The following is a 10,493-nucleotide window of genomic DNA, read 5'->3' as shown; positions in this document are numbered from 1 at the left end:
TGGAAGTGGACAAAGTGTCCACTTTCAATCCCTTATCATGGTGGAAAGCCGTCCGTCTATGAATAGAGAGGGATTGGAAGTGGACAAAGTGTCCACTTCCAATCCCTTTCTATTGCCATTATAAGGGATTGCCATTGGACAATCTGTACAATGGCAATCCCTCTCCATTCATAGTCGGATGGATTTCCACCATTGAAAGGGATTGGAAGTGGACACTCTGTCCACTTCCAATCCCTTTCTATTAAGTTTGAGGTTATGTCCACCAACACAAGGGATTGGAAGTGGACACGTTGTCCAATTTCAATCCCTTTCTATTATGTTTGAAGTCATTTCCATACACAGAAGGGATTGGAAGTGGACAAAGTGTCCACTTTCAATCCCTTATCATGGTGGAAAGCCGTCCGTCTATGAATAGAGAGGGATTGCCATTGGACAATCTGTACAATGGCAATCCCTTTCTATTGCCATTATAAGGGATTGCCATTGGACAATCTGTACAATGGCAATCCCTCTCCATTCATAGTCGGATGGATTTCCACCATTGAAAGGGATTGGAAGTGGACACTCTGTCCACTTCCAATCCCTTTCTATTAAGTTTGAGGTTATGTCCACCAACACAAGGGATTGGAAGTGGACACGTTGTCCAATTTCAATCCCTTTCTATTATGTTTGAAGTCATTTCCATACACAGAAGGGATTGGAAGTGGACAAAGTGTCCACTTTCAATCCCTTATCATGGTGGAAAGCCGTCCGTCTATGAATAGAGAGGGATTGCCATTGGACAATCTGTACAATGGCAGTCCCTTTCTATTGCCATTATAAGGGATTGCCATTGGACAATCTGTACAATGGCAATCCCTCTCCATTCATAGTCGGATGGATTTCCACCATTGAAAGGGATTGGAAGTGGACACTCTGTCCACTTCCAATCCCTTTCTATTAAGTTTGAGGTTATGTCCACCAAAAGAAGGAATTGGAAGTGGACACGTTGTCCAATTTCAATCCCTTTCTATTATGTTTGAAGTTATTTCCATACACAGAAGGGATTGGAAGTGGACAAAGTGTCCACTTTCAATCCCTTATCATGGTGGAAAGCCGTCCGTCTATGAATAGAGAGGGATTGCCATTGGACAATCTGTACAATGGCAATCCCTTTCTATTGCCATTATAAGGGATTGCCATTGGACAATCTGTACAATGGCAATCCCTCTCCATTCATAGTCGGATGGATTTCCACCATTGAAAGGGATTGGAAGTGGACACTCTGTCCACTTCCAATCCCTTATCATGGTGGAAAGCCGTCCGTCTATGAATAGAGAGGGATTGCCATTGGACAATCTGTACAATGGCAATCCCTTTCTATTGCCATTATAAGGGATTGCCATTGGACAATCTGTACAATGGCAATCCCTCTCCATTCATAGTCGGATGGATTTCCACCATTGAAAGGGATTGGAAGTGGACACTCTGTCCACTTCCAATCCCTTTCTATTAAGTTTGAGGTTATGTCCACCAACAGAAGGGATTGGAAGTGGACACGTTGTCCAATTTCAATCCCTTTCTATTATGTTTGAAGTTATTTCCATACACAGAAGGGATTGGAAGTGGACAAAGTGTCCACTTTCAATCCCTTATCATGGTGGAAAGCCGTCCGTCTATGAATAGAGAGGGATTGGAAGTGGACAAAGTGTCCACTTCCAATCCCTTTCTATTGCCATTATAAGGGATTGCCATTGGACAATCTGTACAATGGCAATCCCTCTCCATTCATAGTCGGATGGATTTCCACCATTGAAAGGGATTGGAAGTGGACACTCTGTCCACTTCCAATCCCTTTCTATTAAGTTTGAGGTTATGTCCACCAACACAAGGGATTGGAAGTGGACACGTTGTCCAATTTCAATCCCTTTCTATTATGTTTGAAGTCATTTCCATACACAGAAGGGATTGGAAGTGGACAAAGTGTCCACTTTCAATCCCTTATCATGGTGGAAAGCCGTCCGTCTATGAATAGAGAGGGATTGCCATTGGACAATCTGTACAATGGCAGTCCCTTTCTATTGCCATTATAAGGGATTGCCATTGGACAATCTGTACAATGGCAATCCCTCTCCATTCATAGTCGGATGGATTTCCACCATTGAAAGGGATTGGAAGTGGACACTCTGTCCACTTCCAATCCCTTTCTATTAAGTTTGAGGTTATGTCCACCAAAAGAAGGAATTGGAAGTGGACACGTTGTCCAATTTCAATCCCTTTCTATTATGTTTGAAGTTATTTCTATACACAGAAGGGTTTGGAAGTGGACACCCTGTCCACTTCCAATCCCTTTCTATTATGTTTGAAGTTATTTCCATACACAGAAGGGATTGGAAGTGGACAAAGTGTCCACTTTCAATCCCTTATCATGGTGGAAAGCCGTCCGTCTATGAATAGAGAGGGATTGCCATTGGACAATCTGTACAATGGCAATCCCTTTCTATTGCCATTATAAGGGATTGCCATTGGACAATCTGTACAATGGCAATCCCTCTCCATTCATAGTCGGATGGATTTCCACCATTGAAAGGGATTGGAAGTGGACACTCTGTCCACTTCCAATCCCTTATCATGGTGGAAAGCCGTCCGTCTATGAATAGAGAGGGATTGCCATTGGACAATCTGTACAATGGCAATCCCTTTCTATTGCCATTATAAGGGATTGCCATTGGACAATCTGTACAATGGCAATCCCTCTCCATTCATAGTCGGATGGATTTCCACCATTGAAAGGGATTGGAAGTGGACACTCTGTCCACTTCCAATCCCTTTCTATTAAGTTTGAGGTTATGTCCACCAACAGAAGGGATTGGAAGTGGACACGTTGTCCAATTTCAATCCCTTTCTATTATGTTTGAAGTTATTTCCATACACAGAAGGGATTGGAAGTGGACAAAGTGTCCACTTTCAATCCCTTATCATGGTGGAAAGCCGTCCGTCTATGAATAGAGAGGGATTGGAAGTGGACAAAGTGTCCACTTCCAATCCCTTTCTATTGCCATTATAAGGGATTGCCATTGGACAATCTGTACAATGGCAATCCCTCTCCATTCATAGTCGGATGGATTTCCACCATTGAAAGGGATTGGAAGTGGACACTCTGTCCACTTCCAATCCCTTTCTATTAAGTTTGAGGTTATGTCCACCAACACAAGGGATTGGAAGTGGACACGTTGTCCAATTTCAATCCCTTTCTATTATGTTTGAAGTCATTTCCATACACAGAAGGGATTGGAAGTGGACAAAGCGTCCACTTTCAATCCCTTATCATGGTGGAAAGCCGTCCGTATATGAATAGAGAGGGATTGCCATTGGACAATCTGTACAATGGCAGTCCCTTTCTATTGCCATTATAAGGGATTGCCATTGGACAATCTGTACAATGGCAATCCCTCTCCATTCATAGTCGGATGGATTTCCACCATTGAAAGGGATTGGAAGTGGACACTCTGTCCACTTCCAATCCCTTTCTATTAAGTTTGAGGTTATGTCCACCAAAAGAAGGAATTGGAAGTGGACACGTTGTCCAATTTCAATCCCTTTCTATTATCTTTGAAGTTATTTCTATACACAGAAGGGTTTGGAAGTGGACACCCTGTCCACTTCCAATCCCTTTCTATTATGTTTGAAGTTATTTCCATACAGAGAAGGGATTGGAAGTGGACAAAGTGTCCACTTTCAATCCCTTATCATGGTGGAAAGCCGTCCGTCTATGAATAGAGAGGGATTGCCATTGGACAATCTGTACAATGGCAATCCCTTTCTATTGCCATTATAAGGGATTGCCATTGGACAATCTGTACAATGGCAATCCCTCTCCATTCATAGTCGGATGGATTTCCACCATTGAAAGGGATTGGAAGTGGACACTCTGTCCACTTCCAATCCCTTATCATGGTGGAAAGCCGTCCGTCTATGAATAGAGAGGGATTGCCATTGGACAATCTGTACAATGGCAATCCCTTTCTATTGCCATTATAAGGGATTGCCATTGGACAATCTGTACAATGGCAATCCCTCTCCATTCATAGTCGGAGGGATTTCCACCATTGAAAGGGATTGGAAGTGGACACTCTGTTCTATTAAGTTTGAGGTTATGTCCACCAACAGAAGGGATTGGAAGTGGACACGTTGTCCAATTTCAATCCCTTTCTATTATGTTTGAAGTTATTTCCATACACAGAAGGGATTGGAGGTGGACAAAGTGTCCACTTCCAATCCCTTTCCATTGCCATTATAAGGGATTGCGATTGGACAACCTGTACAATGGCAATCCCTCTCCATTCATAGTCGGAGGGATTTCCACCATTGAAAGGGATTGGAAGTGGACACTCTGTCCACTTCCAATCCCTTTCTATTAAGTTTGAGGTTATGTCCACCAACAGAAGGGATTGGAAGTGGACACGTTTTCCAATTTCAATCCCTTTCTATTATGTTTGAAGTTATTTCCACCAACAGAAGGGATTGGAAGTGGACAAAGTGTCCACTTTCAATCCCTTATCATGGTGGAAAGCCGTCCGTCTATGAATAGAGAGGGATTGCCAATGGACAATCTGTACAATGGCAATCCCTCTCCATTCATAGTCGGAGGGATTTCCACCATTGAAAGGGATTGGAAGTGGACACTCTGTCCACTTTCAATCCCTATCCATTATAAGGGATTGCCAATGGACACTTTGTACAATGGCAATCCTTCTCTATTCATACTCGGAGGGATTTCCACCATTAAAAGGGATTAGAAGTGGACACTCTGTCCACTTCCAATCCCTTTCTATTAAGTTTGAGGTTATTTCACACACAGAAGGGATTGGAAGTGGACAAAGTGTCCACTTTCAATCCCTTATCGTGGTCGAAAGCCGTCCGACTATGAATAGAGAGGGATTGGAAGTGGACAAAGTGTCCACTTTCAATCCCTTTCCATGATAAGGGGTTGCCAATGGCCACTTTGTACAATGGCAATCCCTCTCTATTCATAGTCGGATGGATTTCCACCATTAAAAGGGATTGCAAGTGGACACTTTGTACAATGGCAATCCCTCTGCATTCATAGTCGGACTGGTTTCCACCATTAAAAAAGGATTGCAGGTGGACACACTGTACACCAGGGGCCCCGTTCTCTTGATTTGAGGTAGATTTCCACCATTAAAAGGGATTGCCGGTGTACGAAATGTCCACCGGCAATCCCTTTGTAATGCCCTTAAAAGGGATTGCCAGTGTACGAAATGTCCCCCGGCAATCCCTTTGTAATGCCCTTAAAAGGGATTGCCAGTGTACGAAATGTCCACCGGCAATCCCTTTGTATTGCCATTAAAAGGGATTGGAAGTGGACAAACTGTCCACTTCCAATCCCTTTGACCTGGCAATACTGGGGGATTGCAAGTGGGCTCCGGCGTCCACCCCGAAAATTGAATGGGAAGTAATGGGGGGTGTCAAAGCGTCCACCTCTGAGCCCTTTGGAAGTATGCCCCCTGGGGTATTTCGCGTGCTACTGAAGACGGTCGGTGATCAGTTATTTATTTTTAACTCCCTGACCGTTCGACCCTCGGGCGAGGTCGAGTGACCAACGCGTGCGCGGGAGCGAGACGCACGCGTAGACCCCCTCGTTCGATTTTTAGGACCTACGGGGGCCGCGGCAAGCAAAGGTTTGTGGTGTCCAAAAACCCTCCCTTTTCCCCATTCAAAGGGATTGCAAGTGTACGGCCGACCGTGCGCAAGTGCTAAGGGGGGGACATGCAGGATGAAGACGTGGAGCTGCGGGACATGCAATATGAAGACGTCTAGCTGCGGGACATGCAGGATGAAGACGTCTAGCTGCGGGACATGCAGGATGAAGACGTGGAGCTGCGGGACATGCAGGATGAAGACGTGGAGCTGCGGGACATGCAGGATGAAGACGTGGAGCTGCGGGACCTGCAGGATGAAGACGTGGAGCTGCGGGACCTGCAGGATGAAGACGTCTAGCTGCGGGACATGCAGGATGAAGACGTGGAGCTGCGGGACATGCAGGATGAAGACGTGGAGCTGCGGGACATGCAGGATGAAGACGTGGAGCTGCGGGACATGCAGGATGAAGACGTGGAGCTGCGGGACATGCAGGATGAAGACGTGGAGCTGCGGGACATGCAGGATGAAGACGCGGAGCTGCGGGACATGCAGGATGAAGACGTCTAGCTGTGGGACATGCAGGATGAAGACGTGGAGCTGCGGGACATGCAGGATGAAGACGTCTAGCTGCGGGACATGCAGGATGAAGACGTCTAGCTGCGGGACATGCAGGATGAAGACGTGGAGCTGCGGGACATGCTGGATGAAGACGTCTAGCTGCGGGACATGCAGGATGAAGACGTCTAGCTGCGGGACATGCAGGATGAATACGTGGAGCTGCGGGACATGCAGGATGAAGACGTGGAGCTGCGGGACATGCAGGATGAAGACGTCTAGCTGCGGGACATGCAGGATGAAGACGTCTAGCTGCGGGACATGCAGGATGAAGACGTGGAGCTGCGGGACATGCAGGATGAAGACGTCTAGCTGCGGGACATGCAGGATGAAGACGTGGAGCTGCGGGACATGCAGGATGAATACGTGGAGCTGCGGGACATGCAGGATGAAGACGTGGAGCTGCGGGACATGCAGGATGAAGACGTGGAGCTGCGGGACATGCAGGATGAAGACGTGGAGCTGAGGGACATGCAGGATGAAGACGTGGAGCTGCGGGACATGCAGGATGAAGACGTGGAGCTGCGGGACATGCAGGATGAAGACGTCTAGCTGCGGGACATGCAGGATGAAGACGTGGAGCTGCGGGACATGCAGGATGAAGACGTCTAGCTGCGGGACATGCAGGATGAAGACGTGGAGCTGCGGGACATGCAGGATGAAGACGTCTAGCTGCGGGACATGCAGGATGAAGACGTGGAGCTGCGGGACATGCAGGATGAAGACGTCTAGCTGCGGGACATGCAGGATGAAGACGTGGAGCTGCGGGACATGCAGGATGAAGACGTCTAGCTGCGGGACATGCAGGATGAAGACGTCTAGCTGCGGGACATGCAGGATGAAGACGTCTAGCTGCGGGACATGCAGGATGAAGACGTGGAGCTGCGGGACATGCAGGATGAAGACGTCTAGCTGCGGGACATGCAGGATGAAGACGTCTAGCTGCGGGACATGCAGGATGAAGACGTGGAGCTGCGGGACATGCAGGATGAAGACGTGGAGCTGCGGGACATGCAGGATGAAGACGTCTAGCTGCGGGACATGCAGGATGAAGACGTGGAGCTGCGGGACATGCAGGATGAAGACGTCTAGCTGCGGGACTTGCAGGATGAAGACGTGGAGCTGCGGGACATGCAGGATGAAGACGTGGAGCTGCGGGACATGCAGGATGAAGACGTGGAGTTGCGGGACATGCAGGATGAAGACGTCTAGCTGCGGGACATGCAGGATGAAGACGTCTAGCTGCGGGACATGCAGGATGAAGACGTGGAGTTGCGGGACATGCAGGATGAAGACGTCTAGCTGCGGGACATGCAGGATGAAGACGTGGAGTTGCGGGACATGCAGGATGTAGACGTGGAGCTGCGGGACATGCAGGATGAAGACGTCTAGCTGCGGGACATGCAGGATGAAGACGTCTAGCTGCGGGACATGCAGGATGAAGACGTGGAGTTGCGGGACATGCAGGATGAAGACGTGGAGCTGCGGGACATGCAGGATGAAGACGTCTAGCTGCGGGACATGCAGGATGAAGACGTGGAGCTGCGGGACATGCAGGATGAAGACGTCTAGCTGCGGGACATGCAGGATGAAGACGTGGAGCTGCGGGACATGCAGGATGAAGACGTCTAGCTGCGGGACATGCAGGATGAAGACGTGGAGCTGCGGGACATGCAGGATGAAGACGTGGAGCTGCGGGACATGCAGGATGAAGACGTCTAGCTGCGGGACATGCAGGATGAAGACGTCTAGCTGTGGGACATGCAGGATGAAGACGTGGAGCTGCGGGACATGCAGGATGAAGACGTCTAGCTGCGGGACATGCAGGATGAAGACGTGGAGCTGCGGGACATGCAGGATGAAGACGTGGAGCTGCGGGACATGCAGGATGAAGACGTGGAGCTGCGGGACATGCAGGATGAAGACGTCTAGCTGCGGGACATGCAGGATGAAGACGTGGAGCTGCGGGACATGCAGGATGAAGACGTGGAGCTGCGGGACATGCAGGATGAAGACGTGGAGCTGCGGGACATGCAGGATGAAGACGTCTAGCTGCGGGACATGCAGGATGAAGACGTGGAGCTGCGGGACATGCAGGATGAAGACGTCTAGCTGCGGGACATGCAGGATGAAGACGTGGAGCTGCGGGACATGCAGGATGAAGACGTGGAGCTGCGGGACATGCAGGATGAAGACGTCTAGCTGCGGGACATGCAGGATGAAGACGTGGAGCTGCGGGACATGCAGGATGAAGACGTCTAGCTGCGGGACATGCAGGATGAAGACGTGGAGCTGCGGGACATGCAGGATGAAGACGTGGAGCTGCGGGACATGCAGGATGAAGACGTGGAGCTGCGGGACATGCAGGATGAAGACGTCTAGCTGCGGGACATGCAGGATGAAGACGTCTAGCTGCGGGACATGCAGGATGAAGACGTGGAGCTGCGGGACATGCAGGATGAAGACGTCTAGCTGCGGGACATGCAGGATGAAGACGTGGAGCTGCGGGACATGCAGGATGAAGACGTCTAGCTGCAGGACATGCAGGATGAAGACGTCTAGCTGCGGGACATGCAGGATGAAGACGTCTAGCTGCGGGACATGCAGGATGAAGACGTGGAGCTGCGGGACATGCAGGATGAAGACGTCTAGCTGCAGGACATGCAGGATGAAGACGTCTAGCTGCGGGACATGCAGGATGAAGACGTGGAGCTGCGGGACATGCAGGATGAAGACGTCTAGCTGCGGGACATGCAGGATGAAGACGTCTAGCTGCGGGACATGCAGGATGAAGACGTGGAGCTGCGGGACATGCAGGATGAAGACGTGGAGCTGCGGGACATGCAGGATGAAGACGTCTAGCTGCGGAACATGCAGGATGAAGACGTCTAGCTGCGGGACATGCAGGATGAAGACGTGGAGTTGCGGGACATGCAGGATGAAGACGTGGAGCTGCGGGACATGCAGGATGAAGACGTGGAGTTGAGGGACATGCAGGATGAAGACGTGGAGCTGCGGGACATGCAGGATGAAGACGTCTAGCTGCGGGACATGCAGGATGAAGACGTGGAGCTGCGGGACATGCAGGATGAAGACGTGGAGCTGCGGGACATGCAGGATGAAGACGTGGAGCTGCGGGACATGCAGGATGAAGACGTGGAGCTGCGGGACCTGCAGGATGAAGACGTCTAGCTGCGGGACATGCAGGATGAAGACGTGGAGCTGCGGGACATGCAGGATGAAGACGTGGAGCTGCGGGACATGCAGGATGAAGACGTGGAGCTGCAGGACATGCAGGATGAAGACGTGGAGCTGCGGGACATGCAGGATGAAGACGTGGAGTTGCGGGACATGCAGGATGAAGACGTGGAGCTGCGGGACATGCAGGATGAAGACGTCTAGCTGCGGGACATGCAGGATGAAGACGTGGAGCTGCGGGACCTGCAGGATGAAGACGTCTAGCTGCGGGACATGCAGGATGAAGACGTGGAGCTGCGGGACATGCAGGATGAAGACGTGGAGCTGCGGGACATGCAGGATGAAGACGTGGAGCTGCGGGACATGCAGGATGAAGACGTGGAGCTGCGGGACATGCAGGATGAAGACGTGGAGCTGCGGGACATGCAGGATGAAGACGTGGAGTTGCGGGACATGCAGGATGAAGACGTGGAGCTGCGGGACATGCAGGATGAAGACGTGGAGCTGCGGGACATGCAGGATGAAGACGTGGAGCTGCGGGACATGCAGGATGAAGACGTCTAGCTGCGGGACATGCAGGATGAAGACGTGGAGCTGCGGGACATGCAGGATGAAGACGTGGAGCTGCGGGACATGCAGGATGAAGACGTCTAGCTGCGGGACATGCAGGATGAAGACGTGGAGCTGCGGGACATGCAGGATGAAGACGTCTAGCTGCGGGACATGCAGGATGAAGACGTGGAGCTGCGGGACATGCAGGATGAAGACGTGGAGCTGCGGGACATGCAGGATGAAGACGTGGAGCTGCGGGACATGCAGGATGAAGACGTGGAGCTGCGGGACATGCAGGATGAAGACGTCTAGCTGCGGGACATGCAGGATGAAGACGTGGAGCTGCGGGACATGCAGGATGAAGACGTGGAGCTGCGGGACATGCAGGATGAAGACGTCTAGCTGCGGGACATGCAGGATGAAGACGTCTAGCTGCGGGACATGCAGGATGAAGACGTCTAGCTGCGGGACATGCAGGATGAAGA

Source organism: Telmatherina bonti (genome assembly GCF_933228915.1).
Source record: "Telmatherina bonti genome assembly, chromosome: 13".
Taxonomy (NCBI): domain Eukaryota; kingdom Metazoa; phylum Chordata; class Actinopteri; order Atheriniformes; family Telmatherinidae; genus Telmatherina; species Telmatherina bonti.
Note: the sequence above shows the minus strand (reverse complement) of the source record.